This window comes from Ursus americanus, chromosome 30 (assembly GCF_024610735.1).
Source record: "Ursus americanus isolate L20-20 chromosome 30, mUrsAme1.1.p, whole genome shotgun sequence".
NCBI lineage: Eukaryota > Metazoa > Chordata > Mammalia > Carnivora > Ursidae > Ursus > Ursus americanus.
In genome coordinates, this window is record NC_142156.1 from 19995792 (window position 1) to 20013990 (window position 18199).

Below are 18199 nucleotides of genomic sequence, written 5' to 3' on the forward strand. Positions count from 1 at the left end.
CTAGTTTTTGTCCTATTCACGTTATACCATTGTTACTTAGTTGATACTTCAGGAATCTTTGTTTCATTACTAACTATAGCTTTTTAACAAGAAACAATCTTTCTCTTGATGAAAATTTTGCTTTATACACTGTATTATTAGATATTAATCCCTTTGCTTTTATGTGAATTTGATTGAAAATCATTTGCCGGGACGCCTGGGTGGCACAGCGGTTAAGCGCCTGCCTTCGGCTCAGGGCGTGATCCCGGCGTTACGGGATCGAGCCCCACGTCAGGCTCCTCCACTGTGAGCCTGCTTCTTCCTCTCCCACTCCCCCTGCTTGTGTTCCCTCTCTCGCTGGCTGTCTCTATCTCTGTCAAATAAATAAATAAATAAATAAATAAATAAAATCTTTATAAATAAATAAATAAATAAATAAATAAATAAATAAATAAAGTCTTTAAACCTTACACGGAAGACACATAAAATAAGGTTATGTACTGACCAGTTGATGAATATCCCTTGAGGGGTCATTTTTTCAGCTTACCATGGCCTCAAACTGGAAATACTCCAAATTTTCATCAACTGATGAATGGATACACAAATTTTTTTTTAAAGATTTTATTTATTTATTTGACAGAGATAGAGACAGCCAGCGAGAGAGGGAACACAAGCAGGGGGAGTGGGAGAGGAAGAAGCAGGCTCACAGTGGAGGAGCCTGACGTGGGGCTCGATCCCGTAACGCCGGGATCACGCCCTGAGCCGAAGGCAGGCGCTTAACCGCTGTGCCACCCAGGCGCCCCAGAATAAATAAATAAAATCTTTAAAAAAAAAATCATTTGCCATTTTTTTTTAGCCTTTCTGTACCTTTTTGCTTTTTGTGTCTCTTATAAATGATCACTTTGAGACACTGCCTTTTAATGGGTGAATCTCAGCTATTTACATTTATTGTTATGATGGTTTTGCTTTTCTTGTTGGTTACTTGATTTTGTTTTCTGTCAGCTAGGCTTCCTCGATCTTGTATACCCAGAATAATTTTAATTGGGGAATGTCCTGTTTTCAGTCATATTATAGTATGTTTAAAGGACAAATACCTGCATTTTCATGTTGCCCATAAGAAATGGACTTATTTTCAGGATTTGGTGTTTTTGAGTTTGCTAATTCCAGTTTACAACCCAACCACCCACCCCTCAGCATCCAAAATTTTCTTGGTGTTCTCTCCCTCCTCCCCTCTCCTCTTCTCCTTGAAGGTGGAAACCTTAAAAAAAAGGAGAGAGAGAGAGAGAGAGAGAGAGAGAGAGAGAGAGAAAGAAAGAAAGAAAGAAAGAAAGAAAGAAAGAAAGAAAGGGAAAGAAAGAAAGAGAAAGAAAAGAAAAAACAAAAACAAAGCAACAAATGCTTTTCTTGTAGTTTTAGGGAGGTTTTGGGAGGGAGCAAAGTTAGACGTATAGGTTCCATCAAACATGTTAACCCCAAAAGCACTCCCCTACAGTTTGCATTATTTGTTTTGTCTAAAATATTCTGGCCTTCATACATACTTTTCCCAACTGGCAAGAGTTTTAAAGATTCTTTTCCCATTTCTGTCCTTGAAGTTCTTGACAATGCCTCCTCCCCGCATGTCTGGTGAGACAGTGCGTAGGTGGTCAATCTTGTGAAGGTCTGCCAGGGTCAAGCTAGCCTTCTGATGCCAGCCCGGCTGAATGACGTCAACGCGGACCTTTGTCAGTGATCATCACTTGCTTTACTGCTTCTGGAGTCTGACTTGTGGTTTGATCATTACAGTAGGAGAGTCCTCAGAAATATCCACCATTAGGCATCTTTTCAACTTGGGAAGTTGAGGATTTTCATCTTCTCTTTCAGTGTTCTGTTACTTTTCTTCCTCAGTATTTGCCCACACTTTTAGCATCTTCCATCCTGTTGATTCTTTGCGTCTTTGGTCCCATGTGTTTACTGTTTTCTGCAACGATGTGAATTTCTTCATTGCGGGACTTCTGTCCTGGTCTGCTGTGTGTCCCGCCGTGGTCACGGCCCTGTTCATCACAGTGCAGACGGCTGTGCTCTAGGGCTAGATCAGGAAAGACAGGTAAAGCATTTAGAGCAGTGCCTGGCCCACAGCCTGAGATTTAGCAGGACTTTAGCAGAGAGAGGAGTACACGCAGGATAATCCTGGATGTGAGGAGAGAGTAGCAAGTGGCTTGAAAGAGGACCTATCTCTTTCTCTTCCCCCATTCCCCTTCCTGCCCCAAGCTATGTCAGAGAGATTATCCCCAGAGCTGACGTTGATATCCTTATCCCATCATAGCTTGACTCTGGCTTTTCCAACATGAGTCCCACGTCACCAGTGGGGTTGACAACACCTATCATAGAACTGCAGGTTAACGTTCTCGTGGTGCCACTGTCATAGGTAAAATGGTTCTGGCGAAGAGCATCAGTGTGATGTTGCTGCTTATGTGCTCTGGACTGCTGGGGGAAAGCCAGGGCTCCCAGAATCCCTGGCCAGGTGGAAGAACCCGGTGTGTGTGTGTGTGTGTGTGTGTGTGTGTGACATATATTTGCATATGATTTGCATACATATAAACTCTGCATGTGAGGGCAGGACCAGCAAGTGTCTTTCTCGCTCGGTGTTGCTGTGCCTATGTGCCAGGGACGCCTTAAGTATGTTTCTGGAGAGAAGGGAGGGATGGGCTTTTCATTTCTCTGTTGTCTTGATTTCCTCAAAACACTTCAGTGCATTTTATCTCATTTGATTCTCACAAGAGGAAGGGGGGACCAGCCTTATATTATGGGTATGATGTGGCCCCAGCCTTATTTTATGGGTAAGGAAACCAAGGTAGAATCACCTGGTGATTTATCCTGAGAAGCAAATGACCAACGCCAAAACCCATGGCGAAACTTGTCCTCTTATTACTGATTGAAAATGGGAGCGTCATCTACCTGAGAGCCTGTCATGTTTTCCTAATGCCCTTCACCCGCGTATTCTCAGCATGCCCTCACACTGAGTCTGCGGTGTAGAGGGAGCACGTCTGGTCATCCTGTTTTGTCCCGGAGGAAACTTGGGGCTACCTCATTGACAGGTACCCTGGAATGAGGTCTTAGCTGGGCCCAGAACCTTCGGCTGCCATACCATGTGTAGCAGAAGCTTTCACAGCTCATTAGTCTTGGCGCCAAAACAACAACTGAGGACTTTCTCCACCGGGCCGCTGGAGGAACAACACTGGCTCCATTCACAGGACTCCGAGCCTGCACTCCTCCGTGGCAGGAGGGTGAGGAGGGCTTTGCCTTCAGCTAAAACCAGCACCATTTTCTTCCCGTGGCTTACCCAGCTCATGTCAGAGAATGTTGGTTTCTTCCCTTTCCTGCCTCTGTTGCATCGATTCTCAAAGTGTGGTTCAGAGAACCCACGAGGAACCCCTCTCTGGATCTATGACATCAGTGCTGTTTTTATCATAGAACTAAGGGAAATGTCTGTTTTGCTTACATTCTCTTGAGAGTGTACAGGGTAGTTTCCCAGAGGGTATGTGACACATGCACATTATCTAGAAAGGCTGTTGCTGTTCTGTTTCCTCCTTCCAATGAGCTATCATTGTGTGGCAGAGTTCTCTTCACATTTTTTCTTTTTTTATTTTGTTTTATTTTATTTTTGAGAGAGAGAAAGAACCAGCAGGGGGAGGGGCAAAGGGAGAGAGAGAAGCAGACTCCCCGCTGAGCAGGTAGCCTGACGTGGGACTCGATCCCAGGACCCTGAGATCATGACCTGAGCCGAAACCAAGAGTTGGATGCTTAACTGACTGAGCCACATAGGCGCCCCACTTCTCCTGTCATTTCTAAACCTGTAGTGATTGGAGAAGTGGGTAGAGAAATCCCCCATCTGTCTCAGCCTCAGGGGCCTGCTTGGGCCACACTGCCTATAGGCAACATCTGACTTTCTGTTATTGAAGAAAATAAAAATTTTGATCCAGAAGTTTCTCTGAATACCATACTCTGTCCAAATGCAGTTAGAGAGGCTTAAATGAAAGAGGGTCAGAAACATATGGTATAAATTCTTTTTAAAATAAACAAAGGTTTTAGGAATTGTGGATTGGAAAGAGACTGAGGGCAATGAGTTTTAGGCTTTTGCTAGGACCCAAATGTCAATCAGGATTAGTACTAAAAGTCGGCTGACTCTCTCACTGTTCCACCAGGGAGTGGTTAGTAGCTCAAATTCCAGCACCAGCCTTCTTGGGTTCAAGTTCCAGTCCTGTCCTTTGCAGCTGTGTGAGCTTGGGAGTATCACCGAAACTCCCTGGCTATCAGTTTCCTCATTTACGACGTGGGGAAATGACTATGACCTGCCTGGTACCAACCTCACCTGCGAGGTGAATTTGCAGGAACTGACGACCCTAAGACTCTCTGTTGCTTAGAGCAAAGAATTGCTTGTCACACTTGCTTCAGGTCCTTTGAGGGAGGCGGGGGTGGAATTCTGCCCCACTTCATTCTCCTTGTGGGGCCAGGCTCTGGAGCCTCCTTCGAGAACATGACCAGCCTCCTGAAAGAGGAGCAAGATTGTAAGACAAAGCGTGACTGTCTCTTGAGGTTTTCACCTGGAAATGAAACACACCCCCTGAGGCTCACCTTTCATTGGCTGAAATGTGTCACGCAGACACACCTAAGTGCAACAGTGTGGGCATGTGGGGCAGGGAGCAGGGGAAGTGGGGGGGGGGGGGTTAGCGTATGTTAGGGGACAGCGATACCCTCTTCCACTGACCTTACAAGCTGTTGTGGGGATCACCTGTGCTCCCAGTGCATGCAGAGCACTCACTCAGGACAATGCTAGGCACATAATTAGTGATCCCTAAATATTGTTATATTTGGATCATCACGTGACACCTGCCCTGTAACCCCCCCCCCCCCAGGTCAGTGCATCACCCATCACTATGCAGTGTCCTAGCTGAGGGCTCTGTGTGTTTTCTTCCCCCCACCCCCCTTCCCTGCGGTAAGATAAAAGAGGAGAAGGGGGAGTAAAGATCCATTTGCTCTTCCATTAGCTTCTCACCTTTGCAGCAGTAGAACAGAACTCTTAGTATTACTTTTGTTGTTGTTTCTAAATAATTAAGGGGCCTCCTGAATGAAGGTGAGGGGTGGGTGTTTATCTCCCTTTCCACATTATGCATTTCTTTAAAAAGTAGAATCTCCTTCAATTCTTTGAGATCCAACATCTAGCACAGTGTCAGGCATATAGCAGATGCTTGATCAGGGTTTGTGGGATGGGTGAATGAGTGAATGAATGAATCCTAGAAGTTTTGAACAATTGGCTCTCTTGGAAAAAAAAAAAAACCCTTGGTTTGTAGTATTAACCAATTTCTGTGGTGTAAATACTCTTACCATGACCAGTCTTCAGCTACTGGTGAGATGTCCCTGAACATGGTGTTGGTAAGAGTTACAGGATGACCTCGTGGGAGCTGTTCATGGCAGCGTCAGCACACCGCTGATTCCCCTCCATGACACTCTTGCTGTCCATCAAGGAAGAGCTCACTTCATCAGAAAGGAATCCATTCCATTTTTGAACTGTTCTCTTTAGGAACAAACTCTTACGTAAATATCACTGACGTGTCTTCCCTGGAGAAGGATTCCTCCCTCCTTAGCACAGAAGAGCAGAATTAAGGAAGATGTGTAGATTGTTTTGCTGTGTGACCTCAGGCAAGTCCTTTACCCTCTCTGGGCTCCAAGGCATGAGGATGATGAAAACGTGAAAGGTTCAACTTGACCTGGAGGATAAATGGCAGCCCCCTGCCTGGTCCGTGGAAGATGCTTGCAGTTTGGTTCTGGACACATGCCCAGCCTGGGCTAAGGATTACCACCGTCATCACAGACCAGAATCGACAAACGTACTTAGAAATCCTTCTACAAAAAATTTCAAAACAGCCCAGCCCAGAGACTGAGCAGCAGGGAACCAAGAAAAACAAAAGAGGAAAACAATAATTGCCTTATTCTGGAAAGTTCAAATGTGGGCCAGAGCCTATTCGTACGATTTTAGGGCAGTGAAAGCAATGGAAAATTTCGCTTGCTCACGTCCTTTCGTGAAAGCCCTCCTGGCGCCATTGTTGGCTCCAGGGGGGGCCCCGTCGTGCTGCAGAATGAATGTGAAAATCACACGCAGCCTTCACCGGCTTCCTAATCTCCAGATATTACAGATGACAGATGATGGTTGGATTTCATCCATGGTCTCTGCAGGGGCCAGACAGCCATGCTGGCTCTCCAGTCTGTGTCAGATGCTGGTGAAATTCAGTGGCGGGGAGGTCTTGGCACCCTCCCTGGCTTGTGAAGGGGACCCGGTTCTCCCAGGGGGGTCTGTCCATAACCTTGGGAATGAGTGCCAGGTTCCGAGTTTCCTGGCCCCCAGAGAGTGAATGGACTATCAGGAGCTGGGTACCTTAGTGACTTCCATTCAAGGGGGTCTACTACTAAGTTTCCTTCCCCTCAACCCTCTCAGCTGTTGGCCCAGACGTCAGTCCCTGGGGAATGGCCTGCCCTCCAGGTTCATTCCCACACCTGCTGCTGTCAGGAATCATCTGGGACTCTGCCCTCCCCCCTCACGTGCAGTAAACCTCCAAAACCCTCTCTCACATCTCACTCTATCTTTTCCTGCTACTATGCTACCAGAGTAACATTGTGAAAACCCAACAAGGAAATCAGGCTTTTTATCCACCTATGGCCACACAGGCAAAGCTATGATTTTTCACAAAAAAGCAGCTTTGGATGAACTGGGAAGTGCCAGATTTAGACCCTCCGCATGAAGCCCATGATGGGATTTGGACATGAACTTGCAAATTATTCTTCTCTTCCCAGGAGACCCTTCTATAGTACATAGAAGCTTCTGCTTTTCACCTTCTTCTGAGGGCATCCTCTTCATCCTCTCTCCAGCCGCTAGAATGACCTTCAAAAGACGTAAATCGGAACAGAAAGGAGGCCAGAGTGGCCAGGTGTCCCTGGGGTGTCACAGTCACCCCAGATGAGAACCACTGCTGGTGAAATGTGGTCTTGCCCCAGTTTTGCTTCCTTTGTTCCTTTCTCCATAGTGCTCACTGTGACCAGCAATCCCCTTGTGGTGTTCTTGGTCTTCTGTTTATTACCCGTAGAGGTTTTAAAACACGGCTGCATATTCTGACACCCTCTTCCTCTTCGCCTTCCTGCCTTTCAGCTCCTTCTTCCCTGTCCCCTGCCTTCCCTTCACTCTGTTAATGCAGAGACAAGCCATAGGGTAGAGCTGGCTGACCAGAACCGAAGCTCAGTCCTTCCTGCAACTTCCCAACCCCCATCTCGGGCTCTGTGCATGGATTAGATTAGCAGATCTCAAGCCTTCCAAAATTAACAAACCAGCAAAGCTTTGCTCTATCCCGGGCTTCTCAAACTTGAACATGCCTCAGAATCTCCTGGAGGGCCCATTGAAACACAAAATTCTGGGCCACTCCTGAATTTCTGATTTAGCAGGTCTGGGGTTGGGCCAGAGAAGCTGCATTTCTATCAGCTGCTAGACCCAGGGGATGCTGCTGCGAGGCCAGGGACCACACTTTGAGAACTGCTGGTCTGTTTTAACTCATAAACACCACTGGTTTGCATTCTAAACTGTTCCTCAACCTTGCCTGCTTATTTTGGGGGTGTGGGGTGGATTGCATTTTTGGGAGAAAAGGAGTATAAGTGGATTGCTGGTGCTAATTCCTACCCCAGGAGTGAGAATTGAGATGTTGCAAGATAGGGGCAGCTTGGGCGGGGGTGGTCCATGTCCCTGCCGTGCTGGAGGAAATGACAGCCACTACCTCACATCCTCCTGCCGCGACCTCTCCTCACAGGGGCTCATTAGCAGGCACAGTGACAAGTCTCACCCCAGCCCCAGCTCCGGGAAACATCCCAGCAAAACAACATGAACGTGGGAGCCTTTAATAGGCCTGGTTCATTATGTGCCATTTGAAGGGACCTAATTGTCCTTGCAAAGAAAAATCACAGGTTACCAGACTGTCAGAGGGAGCTCAGGTGAGCTGTCAGCCTGTGCAGGAGCTACTTTTTAATTGAAAATGTGTTCTGTTCTGCTTTGCTGGGTCCACCGTTCTTTTAGACGCGTCAGGTCACTCTGCTCAGACACAGACACCACCCAGGAAGGCGGCGTTCGGAATAAAGTGGGCTTGTCTCAGCCCACAAACAGCAGCAAATGTCAGGGCATGGGAGAATAATGAGCTATTCCAGGAGATATATTTGTTTTCATTTCTAACCCCAAAGCTAATTCTAAGAAATGAAATTTGTGTTTGTTTTTCTTTAGGTATGTTTGAATTTACAAGTCCTAAGTCTTGGGGAACTAGGTCAGGCAGACATTGCCTACGCTTACACATGAGATGAATAAATCTTTTATTTACATCCCTCCCGACTTCTTTCCAAAAAAGGAGAGAGCTTACAACAACAAAAAATCATTAAAAAATAAAAAAGGTTAGTATAACAGAAACAGCAAGTTAGTTCCAGTGAAAGAGGAGCAGCTATGCCAACTATAAGGATTAACAGTTTCTATGATGAAGCATAGGATTCAGCCCTGAGCTTCCTGGTAGCCAGGTCAAAAAGAGAAACACAGGAAATCTCTTCTCTTTCACTATAGAAAGCAATTCTTTAGTTTATTTCTGATACCAAGTACTAAAATAAATTTCTTATGTCAGGCTTTGTATGAGGGATATCGAGTTACAGTGCTCTTGACAACCGTTTTAGAGCAAATGCAAATACAGAATTCCCATGATGGCTTCTTGAAATAATCTTGGATGAAAGTCAATCCAGTAAAAGTAGTTCAGGGAGCTAATCTGACATGGCTCATGTGTGAAGACTCCTTGAAACCTCATTTGATCTGAAGACAGACCCTTTTTGAGGAGTAGAGGAATAATAATTCTACTACTCTTTATTATTATTATTATTATTTTTATATAATAATATTTATTAATATAATAATTAATATTTATTATTAATGCCTTCCAAATGCTTTCCATCACAATTAGAATAAACCCTGTAAGACTGCATGGTCTGGCCTTGTCTGGGTCAATTCCAGCCTCAGGCCTTTTGCACAGAACACACAGAACACAGAGAACACCATTCCTTCAGTTCTTTGAGTGCTAGACCCCCCACTCATTCTTTAAACCCATGCCCAAATGTCCCCTCCTTAGAGATACCTTCCCGAGGTCTGCCCTGACCACCTAATAAATATGGCCCCTCTCACCTACAAGTCACTTTCTGTCGTATTACTTTGGTTCATTTTGTCTTCATAGCTGTTGTTACTCTGAAATTATCCTTTTTACTTGTTCTCCGCCCCCCTCCCAATCATAAGACCAGGAATCATGTCTCTTACTCCTGAATCCCTAGTGCCTTAAACAGTGCCAGGCAGTGAGAACACACCTAAAAATTATGTGTTGAGTGAATGAATAAATTAACATATAATACATATTTGGCAGTCACTGCATGCCAAGAATATGAGCCCTAGTCAGTGCTATCATGTACAGTTGTAGGTGTTGTACACTGCACAATTGCAGGAGGTGCTATTACTTATGTATGGCACCCCCCTCCCCAAGACATACACTGCAAACCCTTCATGGCTACATGCAGCAACCATGGGGTATGGGTCTTCTTAGTGATGGGAACTAGAAAGCCCTAATTACCAAGAAAGAAGGTACAAAGACCGTAGATACAGGACCTGAGGATTTTCCCTCCAGAGTATACCCACTGGCAAGTTTGTGTGTGTGTGTGTGTGTGTGTGTGTGTGTGTGTGTGTACACACACACACACACACACACATACATATACACAATATACACACTCAGTTACTCTCCTTATTTCAGCTTTTCTCTGCATATCAGAATGTCATCTTGCATATCCTCTCTCTGTCATTCAGATGCCCTTGACTTCTGTTCAGATTATCTTGGTCATAGGTTTGTCTTAGGTTGGTCATAGCTCACCTGTGCCCCTCCTGCTCATGTCTCCTCTTACCCCCATGCCTTTCTGTTCCTGTCACCAATTAGCTGGTCCCCTCCACATCGCTAATTGAAATTCTCCAGAAGGAAAATTCTCTTGGTCTTGCTTGTCCTGTTTGGTCAGAACTTCATACTAAGCTTCCCCATTGGATGCTGGCCAGCCAGTGGCTTGGCCACTGATATTTAGTTGCCGCGTCTTCCTGTCAGCTGTACCCATGAGGCAAAAGGTCTGTGGCACAGATCGGGGCTCTGCACCCCAGGAAATCTCTGTTGGTGGGGCAGCCTCTCCCCTCCTTGAATCATGGGGCCACACCATTGGCTTGGCCAGCCCCAACTCCACCTCTCTAGGGAGAGCCAGGAAAAGGCCATGTCATGACCTTGTCTGAAAAATCAAATGGACAGGGGGCAGGGCTACAATCCCATTGTGGGAACTGAGCCAGGAAATCAGACTTCTTACCCACTTTAGACACAGGCAGAGCTGTGAATTTTCACGCAAAAAAAAAGCAGCTTTGGATGCTAGACCTAGACCCCCAGCATCAAGGCCAAAAATCAGAAGGAGGTTTTTGAAATGAACTTGGCAATTTATTCTCCTCTGCCCAGGAGACCCCAACAAACAGAAGCACCCATTTCTCCTATGCTTGGTAGCAAGAAAGCTACTTGCTCCTTTTGAGCCTCAACTGTCCCATTTTTCAGATGGGCACAGGCACTGAGGGGCTCCCGTAAGAAAGCTCTGAGACTTTGAGTCCACAGCCCCGCCCTGGCCCTCAGTGATTGCCAGTGAGAAACATTCTCAGGGAACTACAGGCCCTCTCGCTGTCACAGCCCTCAAAAGTGGCATCTTAAAATCAAGCCTCATGGCTGATTCAAAATCAGGACTTTTTCTCAGATTCCCCCTTTGAAGCCTGAGAAAAGGGAAGTCCAGAGAGGTTACAGGCCTTGACCAGGGTCCTCCAGAATCCAAGTGGAGGCCCAGGTCCTTCTCGTGATGTCCTTCTCATGATGCCATCTATACTGCCTTTCTCAGGTACACTTTCCTGAGCGCCACCTGTAACTTCCCAGAGATGGGACTGATGGTGCTCCTTCTGCATCCCTACGATGCCTGGCATTGCCTTCCAAATGGTGATGATGAAGGTTGGTTGACACAAAACCTATCAGACTATTGCCTTCTTAAAGCGTTTCAGAGATAGCATATCGCTACCTCGGGGCCTTTGCACTTGCTGTACTTTGCCTGGAACCGTAATCCCTCAGAGACTCTCTTGGCTTGCTCTCTGATTTTATTTTTCTGCCCAAATGTCATCTCCTTAAAGGGTCTTTCTTCACCCTCCTCATTTTAATGAGTACCCATCGTGCTGTCTCCCTTTAGCTTTGCATGTCAGCAGCCACCCCTACCTGGTGTTATTTCTTTCTTTGTTTGTTCATTATGTCTTACGTCTACTGGAATGTCAGCTCCATGAGGGCAGCTGAGACATTCTTTTTTTTTTTTTTTTAAGATTTTATCTCTTTATTTGACAGAGAGAGACAGCCAGCGAGAGAGAGAGAGCACAAGCAGGGGGAGTGGGAGAGGAAGAAGCAGGCTCTTAGTGGAGGAGCCTGATGTGGGGCTCAATCCCAGAACGCTGGGATCACGCCCTGAGCTGAAGGCAGACGCTTAACCACTGCGCTACTCAGGCGCCCCAGCAGAGACATTCTTTTATGCTTTCCTGTGTTCCCAGCAACTTGAACAGTTCCTGGCATGGGACAAAAGTTAATAACTTAATTGAACAAATAAGTGCCTAATCAAAATTTATTTCCTCGTTGGCGCTTTCTGCTGCTATAAAGAGAAGGGTTTCATCCAATGATAAGTCTCTAGGGTGACTAACTTGGCCCAGTCTTCTGGGACGTTCCTAGGCTTAGCACCGAAGTCCAGCATGTCCAGTGCCTGGCAGCCAGGGCAGGCTGGCTACCTGGGAGCTGTGATGTCATCTGTCCTGTCATGCGTGCAGTTAATAATAGTAGCTGACCCTCACAGTGCCCTTGCTGAGGTCCAGATCTTGCTCTAAGCACCTTATAGTAATCATTCCACTGAATCCCATGGCAGTCCCATTTAGAAGATGTGGAAACTGAGGCACAAAGTTAGGTAGTGGGGAGAGGCTTTGAACCCACGCACTTCACCCCCAAAGTCCAGGCTGTGAGCCCCACAGCTAGCCTGCCTCTTGAGCAGGCGTGGAAAGCTCTTCCAGCACTCATGGTGCTCAGATCCCAGCCCCCTGTCCCTGCCCACCAGAGAGAGGACCCCCCAAATGAGCCAACCAAGGAAGGGCTTCCTGTCAGCTCGGTCCCCAGGTCCCTGCAGCTGCTGGGCCGCCTGCTGTCTGTGAGCTCATGCCTGTTCCACTTTCATCACCCTGGCACCAAATGCAGTCAGTAGAAAATATACGTCTGTATAAATAAATAACTAAATAACGTGGGCAGAGTAAGGGTATGTGGCCCAGGCCATAAATAACCCTGCCACACTGGGTACTTGGTGAGCCGTCGAGAGCTCTCCTTCGAAAGATCAAACACTGCCTATAAATGCCAGGGAGAGAGTTTATGAGCTGAGAATGAGCCTGTCCTCCCCTGGCCTGGGACAGCTCCCATGCTCCCCTGGGGATGGAAATGTGGCAGGGTGCCCACCAGGAGTGCGCCTGACCCACGAGGGTGCGCCTCCCCAGGGAGACAGCAGCTGCCGTGTCCGGGAGCCCAGGGATGGGACAGAGCCGGAGAGCTGAGCCTCCTTGTGCAATCACCAGAGACACATCTTACCCATCATACTCCTTTTTATACTCGTTGAGGCCAGAACCTGCTCAGAAAACGAGGAGAACTACCAACAAACACACAAGACAAACTTCCCTCCGTGCCTTCCTAAGTCCCCCCACATAGAAAGTAACCTTGCCCTCCATGCAAATTCCCAACGTTTTCATTATGGACATTTCACATTCATACCCTCCAGTGCACGCCCATAGAGTGGCTGAAACAAAAAGGACCTGCCCACACCAAGCGTTGGCGAGGATGCAGAGCAGCGGGAGCTCTCATTCGGGGCAGGCGGAAATGCAACTCGCTGCAGCCACTTTGGAAGACGATTTGGCAGTTTCTTAAAATGATCAACATACACCTACCCTGGGACCCAGCCATTCTGGAAATGTGCACAGATGTTCACCAAAAATCACGTACTAGAATGTGTATAGCAGGGCTCTTTGAAAGAGCCAAAAAGCTTGGGATTCATCCAGAGATCCATCAACAGGTGAACAGGACAAATGTGGTGTCTTCCCACGGTGCAACATGATAGAGAAGGGGAATCGGCCACATCTGCTGCACACAACACCATGAATCATGAGAAGACGTTGAGCAAGACCGGGAAGTGCGCATCCTGCGTGATTCCACCACCGCCGAGTTTGGACCCCAGCAGCTATCCCTGCGGGGCTAGGGATCACCACGGTGGTGACACCGGTGCACATAGGAACTGGGGCGGGGCCCAAGGAGGGCATGCGGGGTGGGTGCTGGCTCCTGGGGTGTGTTTGCTTCATGAAAATTTAGTGAGCGGTCTATGCCAGAGTCATATACTTTCCCATAAACACTATGCTTCAGTAAAAAGTTTTTTGAAAGGAAAGTGTGTAAGAAGAGAGAAACAGAGCATCACGGGTGGCCCGGTGTTGCCCTGTGGCTTGGTTGGGGCAATGTCCATCCATCCTTCCTTCCTTCCTTTCTTTTTTTTAAAGATTTTATTTATTTATTTGACAGAGAGAGCAAGAATACAAGCAGGGGGTGGGACAGAGGGAGAGGGAGAAGCAGACTCCCTGCTGAGCAGGGAGCCCAGTGTGGGGCTTAATCCCAGGACCCTGAGATCATGACCTGAGCTGAAGGCAGACGTTTAACTGACTGAGCTACCCAGGCCCACGGGCGATGTCCTTTCTGCCCGCTTGCTATTACAGAGAGGATAGCAGCTCACCTGTTTTTCCCTTGGGCGTAAGGGGAATAGGTTCTTTGTCTCCATGTGAAATCTGCCATCAAGTCCACCAGAAGCTGGCAAGCCTGATGGACAAGAGAGAAGATCGTGTTCGTACTGTGGCTCAGATGTCCCAGCTCCGGACAAGGGCGATTGTTTGGCTACCTGGAGCGAGCCTGCTTGCCCTGACAGTGGCCTCTTAGCCCTGGTCATGTCCTAGCTGGAAGGCACAGGCCACTCCCCCTGCCCCTGGGCCAGGAGTGGCCAGCCCCAAAGTCAAGGACAAAGACATTTTTAGAAGAGTGACTGAAAAACATTTTGGCAGCTTCTCAGGGTCTGCTCAGGCCTGTAACTTACCTCCAGGTCTAACTGGAAGGTATTTGCAGCCCATAAAATTGACATGAGGCATCTTATTACCAATGTTATTCTTGGACTGAAATTCCACTTCGGAGACACTAGAGACCAGGTATAGAATCCCAGGTTCACGTGTCTTCCTCCGGCTAGTGTGGGGAGCATGTTGCAGGGGTGTTACCTGGATGACAATTGGGGTCAGGGATCCCCAGGGGGCATATAAATTAGCTCAAGAAGATGCTTTGTGGAGGTGGTTGTGTTTGAGGTGTGGGGGAGCTACCTGGGGTCCTGGGCCTTGATTTGAGCTCAGATCTGAAGGATGAATACAAGCTTCCAGGCAAAGAAGGAAAGAAAGGGCATTCCAGCAGAGAGAATGGCATGTGCAAAAGTCCTGCGGTGGGTGCAAGCAGAAAAGGTCAGGGTGGCCAGGGCACAGAGAGTAGCAGGAATGAAGAAAGGTGGGCCGTGGCCAGATACCATAGGGCCTTACAGCGCATCAAAGAATTTTGCTTTATCCTAAAGCCAACAGGAAATTATTGAAAGATGCAAAGGGAAGGCAGAGCTGACATTGGGTCGGTGCTGACATGATCAGATCTGCCTGATCTGATGTGGAGGCAAGAGAGGTGCATGAGACACAGCCTGTCTCTCAAGAGATTTACCATCCAGGTGAATGAAGAAAAGACAGCAGACCAGGGGAGGGGGCCCGTGACAAGGCCAATGAATAATCCAGAACAGCACCGTCCACTAGAAATAAAATGTGAACCACAATGCAAAATGTGCACATCTTACATTTTCGAGTAGCTGCATTAAAAAAAAAACAGTAAAAAGAAACAGGTGAAAGTAATTCTAATAAATATTTTATTGAACCCGATTTATTTAACACGTTTTCATTTCAACATGTAATTAATACACAACACGATTAATGTTTCACAGTTTTCTGGCATTACATCTTTGGAATCCGGTGTATTTCACATTCACAGCTTGTCTCCGTTTGGACAGGCCACATCTCAGATGAATATGTTTCATAAAGAATATCTGAAGAACAACCAAGCTGCAGAAGAATACATAGCCGCCACCCGCACACCTGGGCACCTTGGTGCAAAGCTTGGCTCCAGGCGCACCTGCGGCTTCCCAGCTCAGACACCAGCCACCCCTCCCTGAGGACTTTCTCTGCCCACAGGAGTCACCTTCAACCCTGAAGCTCGGGGGCGCCCAGCCCCCAGCAAGCAACTCTGAGATGCTCCCTCCACCAGAGAACGGAGCCCCAGACGCCCACTTAGCCTCCTCCCAAGCTCCGCCTTCATTGCCCTCCTTCTGGCTCCCCTTCCCCATCCCTCGCTGGCCTTCCTGGGATCACCTACCACACACGCTCTTTGTACCAAATCCTCTTAGGATCTGCCCTTAAAGGGACCCAACTTAGAAATACCCATGATACCATATCACATATATAAGGCTTTAAACCACACGAAGCAGTACATTAAGTCTAGCTTGGGGGATATGGGCACGGGTAGAGAACGGTAAAGATGTGTATGGGAATGATAAACACCAGATTCAGGGTGGGGGGCACTAGAATGGGGGTGGGATGCCCTCCGAGGAGGGTACCCAGGGGGTCTCAAATGATTTGAAACGCTTTCTCTCTTAAACACGGGTGGCAGGTACAGAGGGGTCTGCGTGAATACTTCTGAATGTCTGAAATACTTCCTCATCGTTGTGAAGGAAAGCACAAGATAGGTGTGTTTGCAGCCTGGCAGTTGAAGGGAATGGGGCGCTTCAGCGAAGAAACGCTGGGAGAGAAAATAAAGCTGAGCCCGGGCTCTTGCTGAGGCCACAGGGAGACATCTGGCACCTTCCAGCAGGGGCAGGCCAGGTGACGCTGCTCTTCGGTGTCGCTCTGCCTGGGCTCCATGGACCAAGGCAGCCAGGAGCACAGAGGCAGGGAGGCCACCATCACGGCTGGAGCATGACGGCAGGGGTGGGGACACAGTCAAAACGGCAAAAAGCATGTGAAAACATTTCAAAGGTGGAATCCATCTGCCCTCTTAGCTAATTGCAAGTGGGAGCCAGCAGCAAGCAAGGAGTGCTTTGGGGGCTTCGTCTGGGTGGCAGGTGAAGGAGAGGGCCTCGGGCGGGAATCTGGACACCCAGGGGGTTTATTTATTTGGATCTGTTGGTTTGCGCAGGCCAACACATCATTTGTACTTGTTTGGGAGACGGGCTGAGCCTGTGAGCTCTCTGACCTCAGCACGCTGGCTTTCCAGGTAACAACAAGGCTCTATGTCCTCCCTGAGCTCTGAGCCCCATTCAGTCCGGCCAGCCCCTGCCTACACCGTGCACGTGACCGCTGCCTCCGGGGGAGGAAAGGAGACAAGTCCACGGTGGCAGGCTCCTAACCCTTCTCCAAGTCAGGCTGTTCTGGGGTGCAGGCGCTCCCGGGAGATCATAGGGTGCCTGTATCCCTTCCCTGGGAGGTTGCGTTAACGACCTCAGCTATTCATCTCTCTTCGTAGCCACATGCTATGCTATAGAACTTATTTTTCCAGCTTGATTGGGCTCCATTTAATAGTACAGTTCAACGGGGCGCCTGGATGGGTCAGTCGGTTAAGCATGGCCTCTTGGTCTCAGCTCAGGTCTTGATCTCAGTGTTGTGAGTTGAAGCCCAGCGTGAAACTCACTTAAAAAAAAAAAAAAGTACAGTTTAATGGGTTTTGGTAATTGTATACCAAATTGGTGTCATATCACCAGCACCACAAGCATGATCTAGAGCATTCCAGTCACCCCACAAGTTCCCTCCTGCCCCTTCACAGTTAAGCTTCACCCCCAAACCCAGGCAACCACTGATGTTTTTGCTTCTTCTAGAATTTTATATAAATGAGTATGTACAGTATATAGCCTTTTTTGTGCATTTAAAAAACTATTCTGTTTTCTCCAGGTTTTTTGAGGTGTGATTGACAAATACTCATTGTACATAGTTGAAGTGCATAAGGTGGTGTTTTGATAGACCCACACGTTTTGAAATGGTCATCACAATCAAGCCCATTAACCTGTCCATCATGTCTCCACGTTACCTGTTTTTTTATGTGGTAAGGGCGCTTGAGATCTGCTCTCTTAGCGAATTTCAAGCACGTAATACAGTCCTGTTAACTACAGTCACCATGCTGTCCCTTAGACCGACCCCTGAGAATGATTTATCTTGTTACTGAAAGTTCATGCCCTTTGACCACCGTACCCCCAAGTCCCACACCCCCCAGCCCCTGGTGGCCACCATTTTACTCTGTTGCCATGAGTTTGACGTTTTTAGATTCCACATACAAGTGAAATCATGCCCTACAGCGGACCGCTGAGCAGCACGAGTTTGAACTGCGCCAGTCCACTTCTACACGGAATTTTTTCCATAAATACAGTACGGCACTGTAAGTGCAGTTTTTCTTCCTTGTGATTTTTTAAAAAAGTTTATTTGAGAGAGAGAGAGAGAGAGAGAGCGAGCGCACAAGTGGGGGGGAGGGGCAGCGGAAGAAAGAGAAGCAGACTCCCCCCGCTCAGCAGGAAGCCCGATGCGGAACTCAATCCCAGGACTCTGGAATCATGACCTGAGCCTAAAGCAGCCACTTAACCAACTGAACCATCCAGGCACCTCATGATTTTTTTTTTTTTTTAAGAACTTATTTGTTTATGTGAGAGAGAGCAGAGCAAGAGAGAGAGCATAAACAGGGCAAGGGGCAGAAGGAGAGGGAGAAGCAGACTCCCTGCTGAGCAGGGACACCCCCCAGCGCCCCGCACCGCCCTGACGCAGAACTCGATCCCAGGACCCTGAGATCATGACCTGAGCCGAAGGCAGATGCTTAACCGACTGAGCCACCCAGGTGCCCCCTTATGATTTTCTTAATAACATTTTATTTGCTCTGGCTTACTTTAAGAATACAACATATAATACATACAA

The 18199-nt window shown here is 47.7% G+C and overlaps 1 long non-coding RNA gene across 1 annotated transcript; it reads right to left on the reverse strand.

Annotated features, from left to right (window-relative positions):
* Window positions 1-584: 584 nt before the first annotated feature.
* LOC148107453 (uncharacterized) lies at window positions 585-14101 on the reverse strand. The gene is made up of 2 exons (XR_015722340.1): window positions 13915-14101; window positions 585-2044 (listed from the first exon to the last, which is right to left on the reverse strand). It is a non-coding gene; the product is annotated as an uncharacterized LOC148107453 (long non-coding RNA).
* Between the last annotated feature and the right edge of the window lie 4098 nt (window positions 14102-18199).